We start from the raw sequence: 20,149 nt of genomic DNA, 5'->3' as shown, positions 1-20,149 counted from the left end.
GCAATATACTATCTTCCACAACATGTTGGAGAATCAGCTATGAGGTTCCAACTTGACAGCAGAGAGTGGGTGAGTGAGCGCAAGGCAAAGAGCAAACTTCTTCATCCTGAGAACAATCTACAGTAGCATTGTGCATAAGGTGTTGTGCTGAAAAGTCAGTGGTTTGAATCCAGCAGCTACTCCAAAGGGATAAAGATGAGGAGCACTCAGTGGTAGTGGGTTGAGAAAATAAAGACATTTTCTCTGGGAAGGTAAAGATACTATCTACACCAAAGGATAAACCTGCTTGCTGCTTATAAAAGAAATGGGTTTCCTGAGTTTGATGTTCCTCTCTTTTATCTCCACTACACATGTGGTTATCATTATTCTTTCTCCCTGTTGCCCTGTTAGAATTAGACTTCAAAGAACTAGTACAGGTGTTAATACTCTGGCTACTGCCCTTGTTGTGAGTAATAAGATTTTTTTTTTAATGACTCTGAAGTCTTCTGTCTTCCCTGAGCATTTATGAAATTGTGCCAGGATCACTTGGAGCCTTAAAGGATGGGTATGATCTCAGAAGCTTCACAACTCTTCTTAGATTCTTGGTAGCTTAATGCTTACCAGTGGAACAGATAGATATGTGGGTTGGAATGTATTTTAAAGGGGTCTTTTTCCTTTTAAGGAATATTTTGGGGATTTTAGAAGCCTGACATATGACATTTCTGCCAAGGAAGGATCAAGTTTTGGATTCTTTCAGTGCAGTTATGATTGTAGCATAAATTTTAAAAAAAAATCCGTGAGATTCTTATTTTCAAGGAAATAGAATTAAAATTTTTCACCTGGGGTTAACTAGCCACAATAATATAATAACAATAAAATTGGGGGAGTGGAAATATATTGAAAATATGTTTTAGTAGCAGTTCTTTTCTGGTATTTCTATTAGTGGATGGAATGTTAATCTACCAATCATCCAAATAAAACCTAAAAATGCACTCTTCTTCCCTGTTTTTTCTCATCTATATCCAATCTTATCCATCTTGTAAAAATGCCTAGTTTGATAAGTACTAACAATCTGTTATTTGTCCCTCTGATGCTTCTCCATTGACTCTATCCACCCTCCACTGTAATCTAGTGGGAATGGACTCATATATGGCCTGCCATTGGGTTTCTGAGTTTGTAAATTGCGTGAGATATTTTCTGTCTTTCTCCCTCAGAAATTCTAGTGTTTTCTAACTTCCAGAGAGGTGTCATCTTTGGGTTAGCAGCTCAACTATGCCACCAGAGCACCTTTATCTCCTGACGAGATTCTGGATATTGTTGTCGTTGTTATGTACTATCGAGACACTTGCAACTCATAGCGACCCTATGTACAATAGCCCTAAACTTTGCTCTGTCCTGTGGCAATCGCAGTCTCTAACACACACATCCCAATTACCCCAGTAACTGAATCAATCCACCTCATAGGGGGCCTTCCCCTCCTGTGCTGTCCCTCCACCCTACCAAGCGTGATGTCCCCCTCCAAGGACCTCTCCTTGGTCCTTCCTTACAACATGTCCAAAGTATGTTAGACAGAGCCTCAGAATCCTTGCCTCCAAGGAGCCGTCTGGTTTGACCCTTTCCAGGATGAATCTGTTTGTTTTCCTAGCAGTCCATACTAAATACTCTTCTCCAGCACCACAGCTCAAAGGCATCAATTCTCCTTCTATCCTCCTTAGTCATTGTTCAACACTCTGATGCATAACAAATGACAGCAAAGACCACAGCCTGTATCAAATGCACCTTAGTCTCCAGAGAGACACCATTGCTCTTCAGTACTTTGGAAAGGTCCCTAACAGCATACTTTCCCATGGCAATACGTCTTTTAATTTCCTGGCTACTGGTGCCAAGAGTGTTGGCTGTGGAGCCAAGCAAACTAAAGCTATGAACAATCTCAATCTCTTCACCATCCATCCTCCTGCTACCAATTGGCCCAGTGGTGAGAATCTTTGTCTTCTTAACATTGAGCCTCAATCCATATTGGAGGCTGCAGTCCTTGACCCTCTGCAGCAAGTGCTTCAGGTCCTCCTCAGTTTCAGCAAGCAGGGTTGTGTCATCTTCATATCTCAGATTGTTCATAGACCTTCCATCCCAAAGAAGGGTGACCCAACAGAGTATGGAAACTAAAGAACAATATTATTAATTTCACATGCAAGCAAGAGTCTACTGAAGATTAACCAAAAACGACACATCAGCAGAGAACTGCCCGAAGTCCAAGCTGGGTTTAGAAGGGGTCGTGGTACTAGGGATAGTGTATCTAATGTTAGATGGATCTTAGTTGAAAGCAGGGAATACTAGAGGAATGTATATCTGTGTTTCATTGACTATGCAAAGGTATTTGACTGTGTGGATCATAACAAACTGTGGCTGACTCTGAGAAGAATGGGAATACCAGAACACTTGATTGTGCTAATGAGAAACCTATGCTTGGACCAGGAGGCAGTCATCAGAACAGAGCAAGGAAACACTGCATGGTTCAAAATTGGGAAGTGTGTACGCCGGCATGTGTCCTGTCTCCATACCTTTTCAACCTGTATGCAGAACAGATTATCCAGGAGGCTGGGCTGTGAGAAGAAATGTGGTGTCAGGATTGGTGGAAGATCTCTCAACTCTGGATATTACAGATCTCAAAACAAAATTTGACTTCTTCCTGTTCTCTTTTTCACTTCCAAGCACCATCCCGAGTTTGTGCTGTGTTCCGTTTCCATCATCCCATAAACTACAGTCCTTTCTCCCCTGCAAATGCACCCATCTTTTCCTGTAGAAACCAGTCCATTCTGTTTTTCTCTTTTAAAATATTTATTTAATGATTATATGAGCTGGATTTTAAAAACTGTGTAAATACATATGTAACAAAGCACTTGCTCTTCCAATAATCTGCATATTAATTATGTTAATCAAATTGTCTAATCCATTCTTTAAGATTGATTTCATATGCTATGCAGTCTTTCCTCTCCTGGTCTCGCAAGATAAATCTTTCCAGCGTCAACAGATTCTCAGAGCCAGTTTTGCATTCATGCCATCACATTCTGCCTTGTTTTGTTGTTATTCGTATATATGTATATATATTTTCTCTTCCTCCCTACCTTATATCTGCACTTTGAATGTTTGAAGATCACAGGCAGCTCTCTTCCCTGTCTTGCTCATGTTTTTGAGCATTTCTCGTTCAGGGAAGTCAGGCGTGTTGGGGAACTGTACCAGAGGAAATTGGAGGCACAGCTGGGTCATGAAACTCTGGGCTTCTTAAATGAATTTAAAAAAAAATAAAATTCCTACTCCCAATGCCCTGAGTGCTTTCTTTCTTATTTGCCAGCTCTGCTGGGTGCTTAATTTTGGCCCTGGAAAGATATGATTAACTCCTCTTTCCTTACGCTGCTGAGCACAGGGTGCCATTTAAAACAGTTAAGAGCAATCTTTCCCCAGAATTAGAAAGAGAGTTATTTCTAAGAAGCAAAGATGCCCAAAGGACATCACCAGTGAGTGTTCAACAGCCACGCAGTGAGCAGATTTGTGAAGTAAGAACAAGTCACTTCTCTCACAGAAGAGATAGGTGCTAGTAAGACCCAATAATGAATGGACCTTCGTTATTGAGGGTTGTGGATATGTTCTGCTCTCATCTCTAACAATAAAATCCCTTCCCACAAAATTGAAACATTAGCAACTACCCAACCCCAGCCACAGGGTCCCACTTTGTTCTTTCAGAAAAGTCAGAGCCCACTGAGATTGGGGTATTTTGTCAGAAGTTTGTTTATTTTTGTGTAGTGTAATGACGGTATTTTCAAACTGGAAACTCACAGACTTCATACTAGAAGAATTTTCCAAAAACAAATCTACAATGTCAAGTTCCAGCATCACAGAAGGGGTAATTTGGACAAACTTAGCCAACCACAATAGAGGATGGTGTTTTAAATTACTGCCCTGGCAAAGGAATTTGCATTTATAGAATTCGGCATCTCCAGAGACTTGAGTATGGTCAGAGCAGAAGAAAGCTTTCTCTGAGAAACTTACATCCTTATAATCCCAGCCGCAGACCCACTTTAACTTCTTTGTTCCCAAACCACAGAGGGAAGAGACAACGCTAGTCATAGAAGAGACTCTTCCATTAGTGTATATTTACCTGTCTATTAGCCTATGTTCTATTTTCAGTGTAGGGCATGATTGATTTCATGCTCAGCCTAGTAGCATTACTTGCCTAACATCCATTACAATAGATGGAAGATCCAAGTGTCACACTGGGTTCCTGTTCAGTCACATGTATGCTCCTTGACCACTCTGGTGGCCTAGTTCATACGGATTTGAACCTATAATCAAAAGGTGACAATTCTCTGGCGATTCAAATCTACCTGTGGGTCCATTGGAGAGAGGTCTACTCATGAGATTGAAGAACTATGAGTGTCAGCAATTGGTCCATTCCAGCTCCATGTAATGAGTAAGTGAGTGAGAGGTGTAAATGAAACCTGGATTGTGGTGCGTCCTCCAGTGCCATTAGTTCTGACATCTCTTAAGTTTCTACAAAACTTCAATTAGAGAAACATGAGAGTTGTCTACTTTAGAAGAATATGCTTATGAGTAAAATACATTTCTCTATGAAATTCTTATTCTGGCCATCTCTGAAGAAATTATTTTGTTGAAATAGTTCAGAAGGCAGATTTGTTTCTCTTTTAAAGAGAGGAGGGAAATCCACAAACTCATATAAATAGCTGAGGTTTGCCTTTAATGAGTATACAAACTCTGATAGATAATTCTGTTAAATTCTGCAAAATGAAGATTATTGGAACCAGAAAAGTGTATATGTTAAGATGAATTTGTTTTTAAAATCTTTGAAAAGTAAAGATAACACAAATAAATTTACAGTCTTCAAAACCTGCTAAAAGGTCAGCTCTGAGTTGGACCTGATGTCATAACAACAAGAGAGAAAGAAAGTGAGATCTTTCTCTTGGGGTGCCCGAATAGTGCAAAGACTCAGCTACTTGAGCTGGAGGTTCAAGTCTACTCACAGGTATCTTGGAAGAAAGGCTTAGAAATCAATGAAAAAGAAATCAACCATTGAAAATACTGTGAAAATTATTTAGGAAGCAAGAAGTTTCCATTCACGGTAATGGAAAACTTGTAATAATGATAGGTAATAATCACACATGATGAATGCAAAAGGTAACAGTAAATATGTTGGAAAATATTGAATCTACAAACACTGTAAGATGATATAGATATAGACATAGACATAGATAGTATAGATATATGTAGATACAGGTATACTAAATAGAAGAAGAAAAATCCTGTGGAACACAGTTATACTCTGGCACACGTGACTTGAAATCAACTTGCTAGTTGATTCTTCTTTATTCTATTTTTTTACACCCAAATCTCTTTATTGGGAAGGTTGTGGGGGAGTACCACCCTTATTCATTGACCCTGCTTCTGGCAGCTCCCGTGGTTTGGAAAAGGGTTGGATGTGTCCTCAAATGTGTCATCTGCCTGGAAGGCCAGTCCCACTGTGGCCAAGGCCTGGGGCCTCGCTGTCTGACTGGTGAAGTCACACTTGGCCAGCATCTTGGCGTCTTCCCGGGGCTGGTCATCCTTGTACAGACACTGCTCACGGGTGGCCACTTAAGGATCCCTTCTGTGTTGAGCTTCAGCTCGATTACAGTGCTCGACTCCTTGGCGTCCATTAGATGGTGGTCTTGTGGAGCAGAATCATCAGAAACATGTCCATCGTGGTGGCTGCCTCTACCCTTCGACCCCTGATTTCATTATTTTTTAACAAGTGGTTTAAATTGAGAATGATTTTGCCCCTTAGTACTATTGATCTGTAGTTGGTAGAAGCCAAGGATGCTGCCAAACATCCTGCAATGCACAGGACATTCCCCCACAACAAAACTAGCCTGCCCCAAACCTTTAGCACTGCTGAGACAGAAATTTAGTTAATACAACCATAACTATTTTTTCTAATTTTTATGTAACAACAACATAACAATCTTTATAAAAGAATGCTTTATTTGCAGAATTCTTAATTTACATTTAATATTATCAATGATAAAGAATAATTGGTATTTTCAATTACCTTACTTCTAGGATGATTTCCCCAGTATTGGTTCATGTTATGGTATCAGATGTTGCAACAGTGTTATTATATTTTGAGTTCCTTCCTGACTCTAGCTTATGAGCAATGTTGCAATGGCTAAAAGATTGGCTAAATTCAAGCAGTTTTTTTTTTTTATTAATTTCGATGAACATCTACAAAGATTTTGGATTTCCATTCATTCATTGTTGCAGTTTTCTCCCCGCCCACCCCACTCCCAGTTCGCTCTTCTCCTTGAGCAAAAGAAAAACTCCTTCATTGGTACACAGTCCCCCGCCCACCCCAATTCCCACCCCCACCCTGAGTATACTCCACTCTGCAACCCTCATTCCGGACTCTTATGATAATCATAATGCCCTAAAATATATTACTTTTAAACTATTCTCTCCCTTATCGGCTTCAATGCAGTAAACATAATTTATCCAGTTTTTCTCAGTCTTACCCCACTCTGATGTCAGCCTCATTCTACAACAGTGGCACCATAGAGTATTTGTCCTTTTGTGACTGAGATATTTCACTCAGCATAATGTCCTCCAGGCTCACCCATTTTGAATAATATTGCATGAGTTCCTTGTTTTTCAATGTAGTGTAGTATTCCATTGTGTGAATTACCACAGCTTCTCTATCCATTCGTTTGTTGATGGGCACTTAGGTTGTTTCCAACTCCTTGCTATTGTGAACAAAGCCGCAATAAACATGGGTGTGAATGTACCTGCTTGGGTGTAGATTCAAGCAATTTTGTGGAGACTCTTTTATTAAGACATTAACAAGTAAAGGACACATCATTCTGTAATAAGGAATAGCCATGAGGCTGGTACTGAAGGTATTCTGGTGAATGATGGCTACAACTTTCATTTTCGAGATTCTGAACACTGTTGTAGGCAGGGCCACCTTAGCAGGCAAAAGACTTTGATTGAACCCATGCATAATTTCTTATTAAAAAGCGTCAAGGATTCATTCTGGGCTTTCTCTGTGGTCTTTGAGACTGTAATTTACGGGGATCATTCAGGACACATCCAGGCAGTTTCTTTTCATTATTCCAGAGGGCAAAGCCACATGACTGATTGGATGGTTAGAAAGAAACTCAAACGGCATCTGAGGTTGTATCTAGATCAGAATGGAGTTAGGGGCTTTGCTATAGATCTCAGTCTTCCAGAAACTGAGTGCTTCAGATTTTAAGTTCTAACACAGCAGGCAATCTTTTTTGATCTTCTGATGCCTGCCTCTAATAGCCTCAGCAGACATCCTGTGGTGTCCCTGTCACTTCTCTTCTAGCTCAGTACAGTCCTAGGAGTCTGCTATTCTTATTCGAGAGACTGAAGCTCTTAATCTGAAAGGTGAAGGCTTAGGCAAGGTCACTCAATAGGGTTTGCCCTCAGGTTTTCCTGTCTCTTGGCTCCTGTTCATTGTTCACCAGTCCCTTCAGGAGAAATGAAAAAATTAGGTAAAACAATCATCTCCATAGTCTACTAACTTTAGGAAGGTTGAGTATAGCCAGGCAGGTGGTTTGTACTTGGGTATTTCCTTTAAAATCTATATAAAATATTAAGAGAATATTTAGCTAGCATGGCAGGAAAAAGATCTAATTTATATATTTTATTATTATTTTGTGTGTGTGTTTACTGTCAAATTGTTTCTGACTGGTACAGGAGGAGATTTCCCTCCTTCTCCAGCAGGGCATCTGGTGAATTTGAGCCACGTACGTCTGGGATTGCAGTGCAGCTTCTTGCCACTTGTTGTTGTTGTTGTTATGTGCCATCGAGTCGTTTGTGACTCACTAGGCCACCAAAATCCCTTAAGATCTAATGTCTTTAAAAGCCCCATTGTTGTCATTGCTCTTTGACTACAAAAACTTTATTACTTTACAAAGTGTGTGTGTGTGTGTGTGTGTGTGTGTGTGTGTGTGTGTGTGACGGCCTAGAGCATATCTTTGTTTCATTACCAACTCAACACAACTTGGTATTACTTCTATTAGGAATCTGGTATGAATTAGACGATCTTTTTGAGTCAAAGGGCGCTCTGGTGGCCTAATGGTAAGAAACAGCACTGCAATTCCAAAGGCACACAATTTGAAGCCACCAGCCGCTCTGCAGGAGGATTGGTGATACTGTCTCATGCAACTTACTACCTCTGAAAACCCGCTGGAGTGTCAGCCATGGGTTAGTTCTAACTCGACGGCACACAACATCTAAGTCAAAGAAGCAGCCAAAATCAAAGGTCAAGAAGTTTAGTATAAAATGTAAAAGATTAACTCTTAGGTAAGTTTATTAAAAAATAAAAAAAAAGAAGTAAAAATATTTGCTTTTGGTATGTTGTTGTGATGTAACATCAAGCGTTTAATAGATATATAGCTGACTTTCTAGGGATTTCTCAGGCTAAAAAATCACATAATCCCATCTTTCTCCTGTAGAGCAGCTGGTAGATCTGAATTGCCTGACTTTGGGTTGGCAACACAGCTTATGATCCATGAGCCCATTACAGCTTTCTTAGTTTTGATTATAGCAATAGTAAAATGACAATTTTTAATAACAGTAGTGAAATTGGCATCTTAGAAAATTTTACTTTTTAAAATTTTGGTTTGGGTGAGTTTGCAGAGAATCTTCATTTCCCTTTTAACAATTCATACACATTCTGTTTTGTACCATTAGGTGCAATTCCCTCATTCTAACAGCACCTTTCCCACTTACTTTTTGTATTTACTGCTCTTGTTTATCCTTCTTTACTTTCTATTTATTTCTGAGCTTTGGTTTTGGACAAATACTATCCACTCAGTCTTGCATAGTTGATTGTTATCAGAAGTATATTCCTCCCAGGTGTGAATGATGCCTTTGTAGGCCTGTCTATCATTTCGCTGAAGCTCTGCTGGCTTGTTGATGTTAGGTGCTATTTAGTTGAGTAGGTATCATAGCAACCCTATGAACAGCCAACCTAAACCCTGCCCTGTCCTGTGCCATCTCGTCATCTCTGAGTCACGAGAGCCCATTGCTGAAGTCTCAGTGCCAGTCTATCTCTTTGAGAGTCTTCCTTTCCTTCACTGACCCTTAATGATTCCAAGCATGAGGTCCCTTTCCAAGGAATAGCCTCGCCTAGCCTAGCTACATTATCAAAGTATAAAAAGTCTTGTATATGAAGTTTCGTCCTCCATGCCTCCAAGGAGCTCTCTGGCTGCACCTTTCCCATGACATCTCTTTTTGTTCTTTTGGCAGTCCATGGACTATTCAGTACTCTTCCGTTCCAGTACCACAACTCAAAGGCATCAATTCTTCTTCTGTCATCCTATTCACGGTCCAGCTCTCAGATGTTTAGGAGGTGATTGAGAAGACCATGACCTGAATCAAAGCACCTTTGTCTTCAATTTGGCATCATCACTCTTTAGTTTTTTGGAGAGGTCCCTGACAGCAGACTTGCCCAATGTGTCTCCTGATTTCCTAACTGTGAACTAAGCAAGGGAATGCTGCCTGGTTTAAGATCAGAAAATGTGTGTGTCAGATTGTATCCTTTCTCCAATCTGTTTAATCAGAAGTCAGACTCTGTGAAGAGGAGTGTGGCACCAGGATTAGAGGAAGACTTATCAACGACCTGCTTTATGCTGATTATACAGCTTTGCTTGCTGAACCTTCTAAAAATTACATTCCTGCGCACATCACAAACTTTTTCCAACAAGGTGAAAAGAAAACCCACTGACTGAGAACAAACATTTGGCAATACCATCTCAGGCTGGGGTCTCATATCCAAAGGTTTACAGAATACTCTTGGGCGTCCACAGGAAAAAGACTGATGACCCAATAACAAAATTGGGAAAAGACATGAAAAGAATCATCACAGAGAAAGATATTCAAATGGCCAACAGACACATGAAGAAATGCTCCAAATCACTGGCAATAAGAGAGATGTAAATCAAAACTACAAAGAGATACCATTTAACTCCAGTAACAGTGGCAAAATTTAACAGGACAGCAAATAATAAATGTTTGAGAAGATGTAGCAAGATAGGAACTCTTATACATTGTTTGTGGGGTTGTAAAACAGTGCAACCACTCTGAAAGGCAGCTTGACGTTTTTGTCAAAAAGCTAAACATAAAAATTCCATATGACTCAGCAATTTCACTGCTTGGAATATACCCCAAGAAAATTAGAACTGAGACTTTTACACCAGTGTTCATAGCAGTATTATTCACCATCACAAGAACATGGAAACAGCCCAACTGTCCAAGCACAATTGAATGGATTGTGAAATTATGGTACATTCACGGGATGGAATACTATGCAACAGTAGGAGCAATGATTTTGTAAATCACTACCTAACTTGGGGAGAGCATTATGCTAAGTGAACCAACTCAATCCCATAAGGACAAATACTATATAAGAACATTATTGCAGAACTTGTATGAGAATCCAAGAGGGAGAAGGGGGAGCAGAGAGGTGAGGATGGGCAGTGGTTGGGAAGGGTAATCATAGGGTCACACATTTGTTGGATGGATGGAGGGGTGCGTAAAGAGATTGGGAAAGATCCAGTGTGAAAAACAAGGTATACGAACTTTGTAAGTAAACCAATGTAAAAGAAAAACTTTATTTAAGTAAAAAACAAAGGACTTCATGACACCACTATTATAAAACAGGACTGACATGGGAGGTTGGAGGGAAACTAGGAAAGGAAGAGATAGATAATGAACACTGCTTTGGGACAGATGAAGGGAAGAACTGTTTAAAAGGAATGTATGATTAGACATTATGTGAATGACAACAGTCCATAATAAGAGGTGCGTGACAAAGTGGGGCTGGGGGAAGAGCAGGAGAGGGGTGGGAGGAAGGAGTTTGTGCAACAACGAATGAATATTTTTTAGAAAACGAAGTGAGCTAGGGGAAGGGGAAGGGAAGGGAGGGGAATAGAGGAAAATGTACAACAATGAATGAATGAGAAATCCAACTTCTCTTGTAAACTTTCATTAAAATCACAATTTAAAAGAAAAGAGGAAAAAAGTAACAGATACAATTTCCAAAAAAAGTACAACCAGAATGCTCTTTGGAGGCAAAGGTAACGAAGGTTTGTCTCTCATACTTTGGGTATGTCACTAGGAGAAGCTATTTCTTGGAAAAATAATATCAAGGTTGGAAAGGTGGAGGGAGGGTCAGTGTAAGAGAAGAAGATCCCCAGGGAATTGGATTGACACCGTGAGTGCAGTAATGATCTCAAGTGTGTCAGGCATGATGAGGACGGCACAGGATAGGACAGGGTTCAGGTCAGTTTTTCCTAGGGTCCCTGTGAGTAGTACTTGACTTAAGAGCACCTAACAACAATAGACCGATTTTCATCTGTTCTTTTCAGGGAGTTCAGGCTTAAAATACAGAGCAGAAATGTTTTGAAATTTCAGAGAAAGATGGCATTGATCACAGCTGGAATTGAAATGTTAAAAATGGTTTTAATTTAATTTTTCAAGTGAGAAGGGTTATCATTCTCATAAAATTCTAAAGTGTTCCATAATCAAAAGGAACTTAATTACAACTATACAAATTTCTATAGAAGCCAATATTTAGCACAATAATACTGATCATTGCAATTAACTCAGAACGGCTGCCCAGCTGAACCCCCACTGTGTTTCTAAGAGACTGTCCATTACACAGGAGGAGATTACCCATCTTTCCTCATCAGAATTCCTGGTGAATTTGAACCATCAGGGAGATGTGGCCCTTGGATTAATCACACAGCTTCCTATGGACTATGCTATCAGGTAGTAGATACATTAACACTGGAATGACACTCTCTCCCAATTTTATTGTTTCTAAAGCAAGAAAACTTTCACTCAAAAACAATAAAATGGGGGGGGACATTAAGAAAGTGGAGGGGAAACACCAAACAAGACAAACAACAAAACTTCATGAGAATGTTGACTTTGTGATGTTTGATCGAGTTTTCTCACCTCTATGTCCTCAGCATCTGAATGGAACATACTAGGTGTCAAAAAAATGTGCCATATAAAAGAAAAAAAAAAGCAAAAAATCATTGTAATCTTCTAAGTGCTTCTATTAAATAACTGGAGGAAGAAAAAGAACCAATTTTACTTAACAAAATGAAGTATTCCTCAGAACAACCACAAAAGATTAAAAAAATGCAACATTTGCCCAACGATAATACCAATGGAGGTTTAGCTGTGAGTTGGTTCCAACCCTCTCTAAATGAAAGAGAATGCTCAGAAGGCAGGAAGGGACAGAAACAAAGAATGGATGGAAACAGTAAACACAAGGAAGAAGTTGAGGGAAGGGGAAATAAATACTGTTGATTGAGATATATACGTATATATAGACATACACACATATACAGATAATCCCATTATGATTAAGGTTAAATGAAACAGAATGTTCAAATAAGAAAACTTAGTATTTCATATGATTGGTAACATTTCTATTTTATATTTGACTTATGGTTCATGTTAACCATTTCAAATTTATAGCCAAGATTCCTTTGTTGTATAACAGTACCCATGTTTTGTGTTACATCTTGAAATTGTTGCCTGTTGTTAGTGGCCATTGAGTCAATTCCAACTTGTGGTGAGTTCATGTGTAACAGAACCAAAAAATGTTTGGTCCTACTCCGTTTTCACAATTCTTGGTATATTTGAGTCTATTGTGGTTATTGTGTAATTAGTGCCTTCCAACCCTGGACATGCGCATCAGTCTCTGCCAACAAATACAGACAGCTACACGTCCAACTGACAGGATGAGATCCATAGTTCATCCCAATCCCAAAAAAGATGCTCCAACAAAATGTAGAAAGTGTCAAACAATGTCATTAACATCACATTCAAGTAAAATCTTGCCGAAGATTATTTTTAAATGTCTGCAACATTGATAGAGAACAGCCAGAAATTCAATCTAAATTCTGAAGAGGCCAAGGGAAACGGGATATTGTTGCTGATGTCAGATGGACCAGAAAGATGTTTACTTGTGTTTTACTGATGGTGCAATGGCATTTGACTGTGTGGATTATAGCAAATTATGGCTAACATTGAGAAAAATGAGAATCCTCAAATACTTTATTGTGCCCATGAGAAACCTCTACACAGACTCAGGAGCAGTTATCTGAACTGAAAAAGGGAACACTGGATGGCTAAAAAATCAGAAAAGGTGTACTTCTCCCCACTCCCCATACCTATTCAATCTACATGCTGTGCAAGTCACATGAGAAGCTGGACTATATACAGAAGAATGTGGCATCAGAATTGGATGAAGACTCATCAACAAGCTGCATTATGCAGATAACACAAACTTGCTTGCAGAAAGTGCAGAAGACTTGAAACATTTACTTCAGAAGATCAAGGTTTCAACTTGACACTAAGAAAAAATAAATCCTTAACAGCAGGCCAATAGGCAATATCATGATAGGTGGAGAAAAGATTGAAATTGTCAACAGTTTCATTTTATCTGGATCCACAATCAATACCCATGGTTATAGCAGTTAAGAAATTACAAAGTATGTTGCATTAGAAAAATCTTTCATCAAGGACCTCTCCAAAGTGCTAAAGAGTAAGAATGTCAGTATAATGACCAAGGTGAATCTAATGCAACCTATGATATTTTCAGTTGCTTCCTATCCATCTGAAAGTAAGACAATGACTAAAGATAACACAAGAAGAATCAATGCCTTTGAGTTGTGGAATTGGAGAAGAGTATTGAATATACTATGAACTGACAAAACAACAAACAAATCTGTCCAAGAGGAAGAGTGGTAACCATGACATTTTTTTAAAACAAGAATGTTGACATTTCATCTTGCTTACTTTGGCGATATTTTTCAGGAGGAACTAATCATTAGAGAGAAAAAAAATCATTCTTGGAAAGGTCACAGAGGAAGACTCTCAATAAGATGAATTGACATAGTGATTACTACAAAGGGTTTGAACAGTACAGAGATCATGAGAATGACACAGGATATGGTAAGACTCAGATCTGTTGTTCATAGGGTCACTATGGCTTATAGTCAACTTGATAGCACCTAACAAACAATAACAACCTAAATGTCTCGTTGTGCAGCACTATATGAAACAATATGCTTGTTGTAATCCATAGTATTTTCATTAGCAAATATATAGAACCTACTGGATGACAGAAAAAAAATTGATGCCTTTGAGTTGTAGTGTTAGAGGAGTGTATTGAATTGTGATTGACTGTCAAAAGAACAAACAAATATGCCTTGGAGAAAGGGCAGCCGGAGTGCTCCTTGGAGGCAAAGATGAAAAGCTTCACCTCACATACTTTGGGCATTTGCTAGGAGGGGCTATTCTTGGAAAGGGTTTGGAAAAGTGATTGGTGAAGGAGAAGAAGACCCTCGACCCGGTTAACTGTCACAGTGACTGCTGCAATGGGCCCAGTGTGTCAGGAAGAGTGAGATTGGCACAGAATAGGACAGGGTTGAAGTCTGTTGTCCATAGGGCAATGATGGGTCTTCCTCAACTTGTTGTCATTTAATAACAACGATATTCAGAAATAGGTCATTAAGCCTTTCTTTCCAGTCTTTTTGTGTATGTGAAAGCAGCTTTAAACCTTGGATGACCCTGTTGGTATTTGAAATACTGGTGGCATAACTTCTAGCATCATAAGACCATACAAGCCACATAGCAGAACATGCTGATAGACTGATGGTGAATCATGTAATTTCCTGCTTGTTTGTTCCTTTTCTGTAGGCCTGGAAGAGCAGGAGCTCAGTCAGCCCTTTTAATCATCTTCAGAGTGCCTCCTTGGGGCAAAAACTCTGTAATTCTAGCAAGCCTTTAAAACGATGGGTCTTAACTGATCATGCTGTTGCTGTATTTTTTTCTTCATATCATTAGATCTCAGTTAGTTTCTTTTTATTAAAATTAGTTTTAATGAAAATTGACAGAGACTTTGGATTTCCAGTCATTCATTGTTGCATTTAGTTTCTTAAGAAAGGAAAAACTGAAGTGTAGAGAGAACCCACTCATAATTGGCTGACCGTGGATGGAAACTCATTTTCTTAAGCCTGTGTTCTCTCCTAACCCTGGCATTGAGTTTCATTTCCTTTCTAGTCTATAATGTCAAATGCCATCTTATTACTCAGGTCCTCTGAATGTTACTTTGTTGTTTTCAGTATTAATAATCCTAAGAATCTTTTTGCCACTGGATCATATTAATAATAAATATCTGCCTTTCATGCTGGTACGTACTATTTGCCTAATAAGAGGCTTATTCCTTTCCAGCTAATGTTTTTCCTTCAAAGTAAAAGAAATAGAAATTCTCTGGTGAAATTATGGTTAAAGCATTCCACTATTAACCAGAAAGTCTGTGGTTATGGTTTGAATACAACCTTTCCAAAGGAAGAAGGAATAAGGATGTGGCAATCTATGTCTGTAAAAATTTGTAACTTTGGAAACTCAAATAGGACAATTCTGTTCTGTCTGATAGGGTCCAAAGAAGAGATGAAGACCTTTAACAAGAGAGATTGACACAATGACTTTAACAATGGGCTTGAGGATGTCAGAGATCATCAGGATGGTGTAGGACAGGGTGAGGTTCAGATCCATTGTTCATAGGGTCACTCTACTACACATAGCAACAACAACAATACACAGCAGTCATTGGGGGCTGTAGTCTGTAGCGTGTTGTACTGTTAACCTAGAGGCTGAGCATCTCCAGTGGTTCAAATCCACCAGCTACTCCTTGGGATCTCCCATTGCCATTCGCAGTCTCCTAAACTCATTGTTATGAAGTTGATTCTGACTCCAGGTGACTCTTCCTTGTGTATTTGAGGCTGCAGATCTTTGAGATTGTCCATCTTTCTCTTGAAGAACTGCTGGCAGTTTCTAATCACCATCAACCTCATTTCCATTAGTGACCCAACACTTAACTGCTGTGCTACCGGCATAAATAGATTTATAAGCAGCCCAACACATAACGATTATGCTACCATGACACTGTCAGAACATCTATTCAGGATGGTTCAAACCTTAGACTCTCGTTTGCAATTTTTAAATGATACTTAGATGGCGGCTTCTTAAAAATATTGGCAAAGCCACTGACCTTGATTCAATTCCAACTGACAACACCCCTCCATTAGGGTTATGAGGCTATAAATCTTTACACATGGAGAGAAATTAAAAGCAAAAAGAACTATAAACAGCTCCAGAAAAATACTTCTGGATAACATTTCTAGTTTTGAGAATGCAGTCAGTGTGGCCTTTTCGTCCTTGTTTTGCTTCTCCTCTGTGTTGTTTTGGGAATGTGTGTGGCATCTTATCACGAGCTGCTAGTTTGAGGTTAGTGCCGTCGTCGTCACTGTCTTGCCAATCAGTGACAGCCTAAGAGTGTGACTTCGTGTTCTCAACAACAGTAGATAAATCTATCCTGGGATGTCCTTCATTGGAGAACACAAGAAAAATGCACTCCAAGTTTACTGAAGATCTTTTTAGCTTTACAGGGTTTTGCTGGCAGAAAGTGACATTTCCCTAACCCTCACCCCCTCTACCTCCTTGACTGAAAAAATGTAGAACCTCAAACACTGCAGACATTTTCAAGGATCAAGTTGCTGCTCAGATAAGCAAGGAATGTCCATGTTTCTTACTAAAAGCTTTTTCTTCCTGCCGAACCTTACCTTCCTTCCCTATCTCAAAACGAGGAGAGAAAAACCCTTTTCAGTGCATTGCCAAGATTGTTTAAATATCCATCAAAACTTCATTGCACACAGAATGATCAGAAACCACTGCGTTGTTTATCACAGACTTACTGTCTGGCTCTAGATTATTTTAATTAATTCAAGAAGGGCTTCACACTGGTGGTTAAGAGCAGATAATTACTTTATTAACTTTTGCAATGTCTGCATGATTTGCCTTGTTTTTAAGGACTCCTCTCTGCTGCAGGAGAAGAGAAGGCAAGATCTAATGAGGCTCTTTGTGCCTGCCAAGATTTTCTTTTCTTTCCCTGACAGTGCAACACTACACTGATTGTGAATAAGAGCCAGTATTTTATCACACTAAGATAAACACCCACCCGCCGGGCAGCCCACAGTAAACATGCTCTGATTATCGTCTGGCTTGCAAACTCAAGGCCTTTCATCTGCTCAAAACTTTTGCCACCTTTAACTAAGATTTCTTTTTTTATTAGTGCCATGTTATTTTCCTTTCTTTAAATAAACACAACTCATATGTGAATATTTGCATGGAGTGAGCCATTTAAATTTGCCAGATTTATCCGCTCAATTTTAGAAAAGATTTGTTGTTGTTATGTTTCGTCAAGTTGCCTGCAATTCATAGTGACCCTATGCACAATAGCTCTGAACTCTGCCCTATGCTGAGCCAGTTTCACTGTCTCTGTCACACCTGCCCCTTCTCCCCTAGTGCCAATACATCTCATCTAGGATCTTCCTCTTCTGCCCTCTCCTTCCACTCTGCCAAACATGATGATTTTCTTTAAGGATTAGTCCCTCCTGGCCATGTGCCCAAAGTATGTCTGATGGAGCATCTAAATCCTTGCCTCCAAAGAACAACTTCTTTTACCTTTTCCAGGACAGATGTGTTTGTTCTCTTGGCAGTCCATAATATGTTCAGTACTCTTCTCCAGCACCACAATTCAAAAACACCTATTCTTCTTTTGTCATCTCTAGTCATTGTCCAGCTCTCTGATGCAAAGCAAGTAATTGAGAAAGACCATGACCTGGCTCAGGTACACCTAAGTCTCTAGACCAACATCATTACTCTTCAGCATTCTGGAGAAGTCCCTGACAGCAGACTTTCCTAATCCAATTAATTTTTTAATTTCCTGGCTGCTGGTTCCAAGAGTGTTGATTGTGCCACTGAGCAAGCTGAAATTGTTGACAACGTCAGTGTCTTCTCCATCTATCATGGTGCGGCCAAATCAGCCCATTGGTGAGAATCTTTGTCTTCATGATATTGCACCTCAATCCATATTGATGACTGCAGTCCTTGACCTTCTGCAGCAGATGCTTCATGACCTCCTCAGTTACAGCAAGCAGGGTTGTGTCATCTGCATAACTCCAATCCTTATGCCACATTCCTTCTCATAAAGACCAGCCTCCCAAATGATCTGATTGAGCATTGTTGTTGTTATGTATTCTTGAGTAGGAACTGATTCATAACTGGCCCTCTAAGGCTGAAAATCACGTCGAAAGAGATTGCCCATCTTTCTCCCACAGAGCAGGGGGAGGGTTCGAACTGCTTGCCTTCGGGTTGGCAGTGAGTGGTATAGAGGAAAGAAATTTTAAAAGGAACTCTAGTGGCAATGTCCATAATGTATTTCACTCCTAACCAAAAGGTTCTGTGGAAGTTCAGATCCACCAAGGGTTCAACAGGAGAAGGACAGGTAATCTCTTCTCATTAAGATTTACAGTTTTGGAAATCCAATAGAGGGTCAGCTATGAGTCAGAATCAACTTGATGGTAGAGTGTTTGGTTTTTACAGATGAAAAGATTTCTGGTGGCCTAGTGGTTAAGAGCTCAGATGAGACCAAACGTCCAGTGATTCAAACCAGGCTGGAGAAAAAGACAATTTCCATCAAGATTTACAATCTTGGAAATTCCATAGGACTGTTCAAGTCTGTCTCATTCTCTATGAATTTAAATCAGTTCAATAATAGTTTGGTGATTTTTCTAGAGAAAAAGAAGACATTGATAATTCAGTAATAGAATTCTTCTTTCCTGCTACAAGGGAGACTAAGATTCAATTCCCAGTGAATGAGCATCAGTCTCTGCAATGGCCTGTTTGTTGGTGGATGCTTATGTTTTATTATGAAGCTGACCAGGTTTCACTGGAGCTTCCAGATCAAGAGAGACTGAGAAGAAAGATCTGGTGATCTACTTTCAAAAATCAGTATTAAAAACTCTATGACAAAACGATCCGATTAGCACTGTGACGGGAAAGTCATGAGATCAAAAGAATTTCCCTCCTTTCTGCAGGGGATCACCATGAGATGGAGCTGACTCCATTATAACTAACAATGGCAAGATACAGAAACTAGGGAGTTTCTTATTCGTTGCAAAAAGAGCAAGTGTCCCATAAGACCAAGCTATTCCATTGCTTGGAATATACCCCAAGAAAATGAGAACTAGGCACAAATGGAGATTTTTACGCCAATGTTCATAGCAGCATTATTCACCATCACAAGCACATGGAAACAGCCCAGATGTTGAATCTCAAATGAATGGATTGAGAAGCTGTGGTTCATTCATCAATACTATGCAACAAGCAGGAGCAATCATTTTGTAAATTGCTACATAATTTGGGAGGGACTGGAGAGCATTATGCTGAGTGAACTAACTCAGTCTCATAAGGACAAATACTGTATAAAACCATTATTGTAGAATGAGTATGAGGATCCAAGGTGTGTGTGGGGGGGGGGGAGGTTGAAATAAAGGAGTGAGTATGGGTCGGTGGGGTAGGGTATTAATTATGTTGTTGTTAAGTATCATTGAGTCATAGACAGCTCATAGCAGCCCATGAACAAAAGACCTGAACATTTGTTTAACTTTCATTGTTTCAAATCAATGGGTGGGTGGAGGTGAAGGAAATAGGGAGGATTTTTTGTGAAAATCAATGTATTCAAACTTTGTAAATAAATTAGAATTTTATTTTTTTTTTCAAAAAAAGAGCAAGTGTCACATGAAGACAGCCATGTCTGACCTTTATTAACTTCATTGAGGGGAATGGTTCCCGTCAACAGCATTGACAACATAAAACCAATTCCCATGAGGTCAGACATATCCCCCCCCCCCCTACTTCTTTCCACTCATCTCAATCCCAGTCTTAATCCTTTGTTGTTGATGATTGCTGTCAAGTTGAGCACGACTCATTAGCGACTTCATGAACAAAAGGCCTAAAGCCTTTCTATAATTACTGTCATTTATCCAAGTTCATAGATTTTCCAGAGGCATGTTGTTTAGGAAGTGCATGTCAGTCCTGTATCCAAAATCTCATGTGATAACTCACATACTACACAGAATCATACTGGGGAAGTCAAAAGGTTATAATCCAGGTTAATCAGAATGTTGTTGTTATGTGCCGTCAAGTCGCTTGCAACTCATAGCAACCCTAT

This window comes from Elephantulus edwardii, unplaced genomic scaffold, assembly GCF_000299155.1.
Source record: "Elephantulus edwardii isolate Elephantulus edwardi_28Jun2011 unplaced genomic scaffold, EleEdw1.0 scaffold00180, whole genome shotgun sequence".
NCBI classification, from domain to species: domain Eukaryota; kingdom Metazoa; phylum Chordata; class Mammalia; order Macroscelidea; family Macroscelididae; genus Elephantulus; species Elephantulus edwardii.
This window is presented reverse-complemented; position numbering follows the sequence as displayed.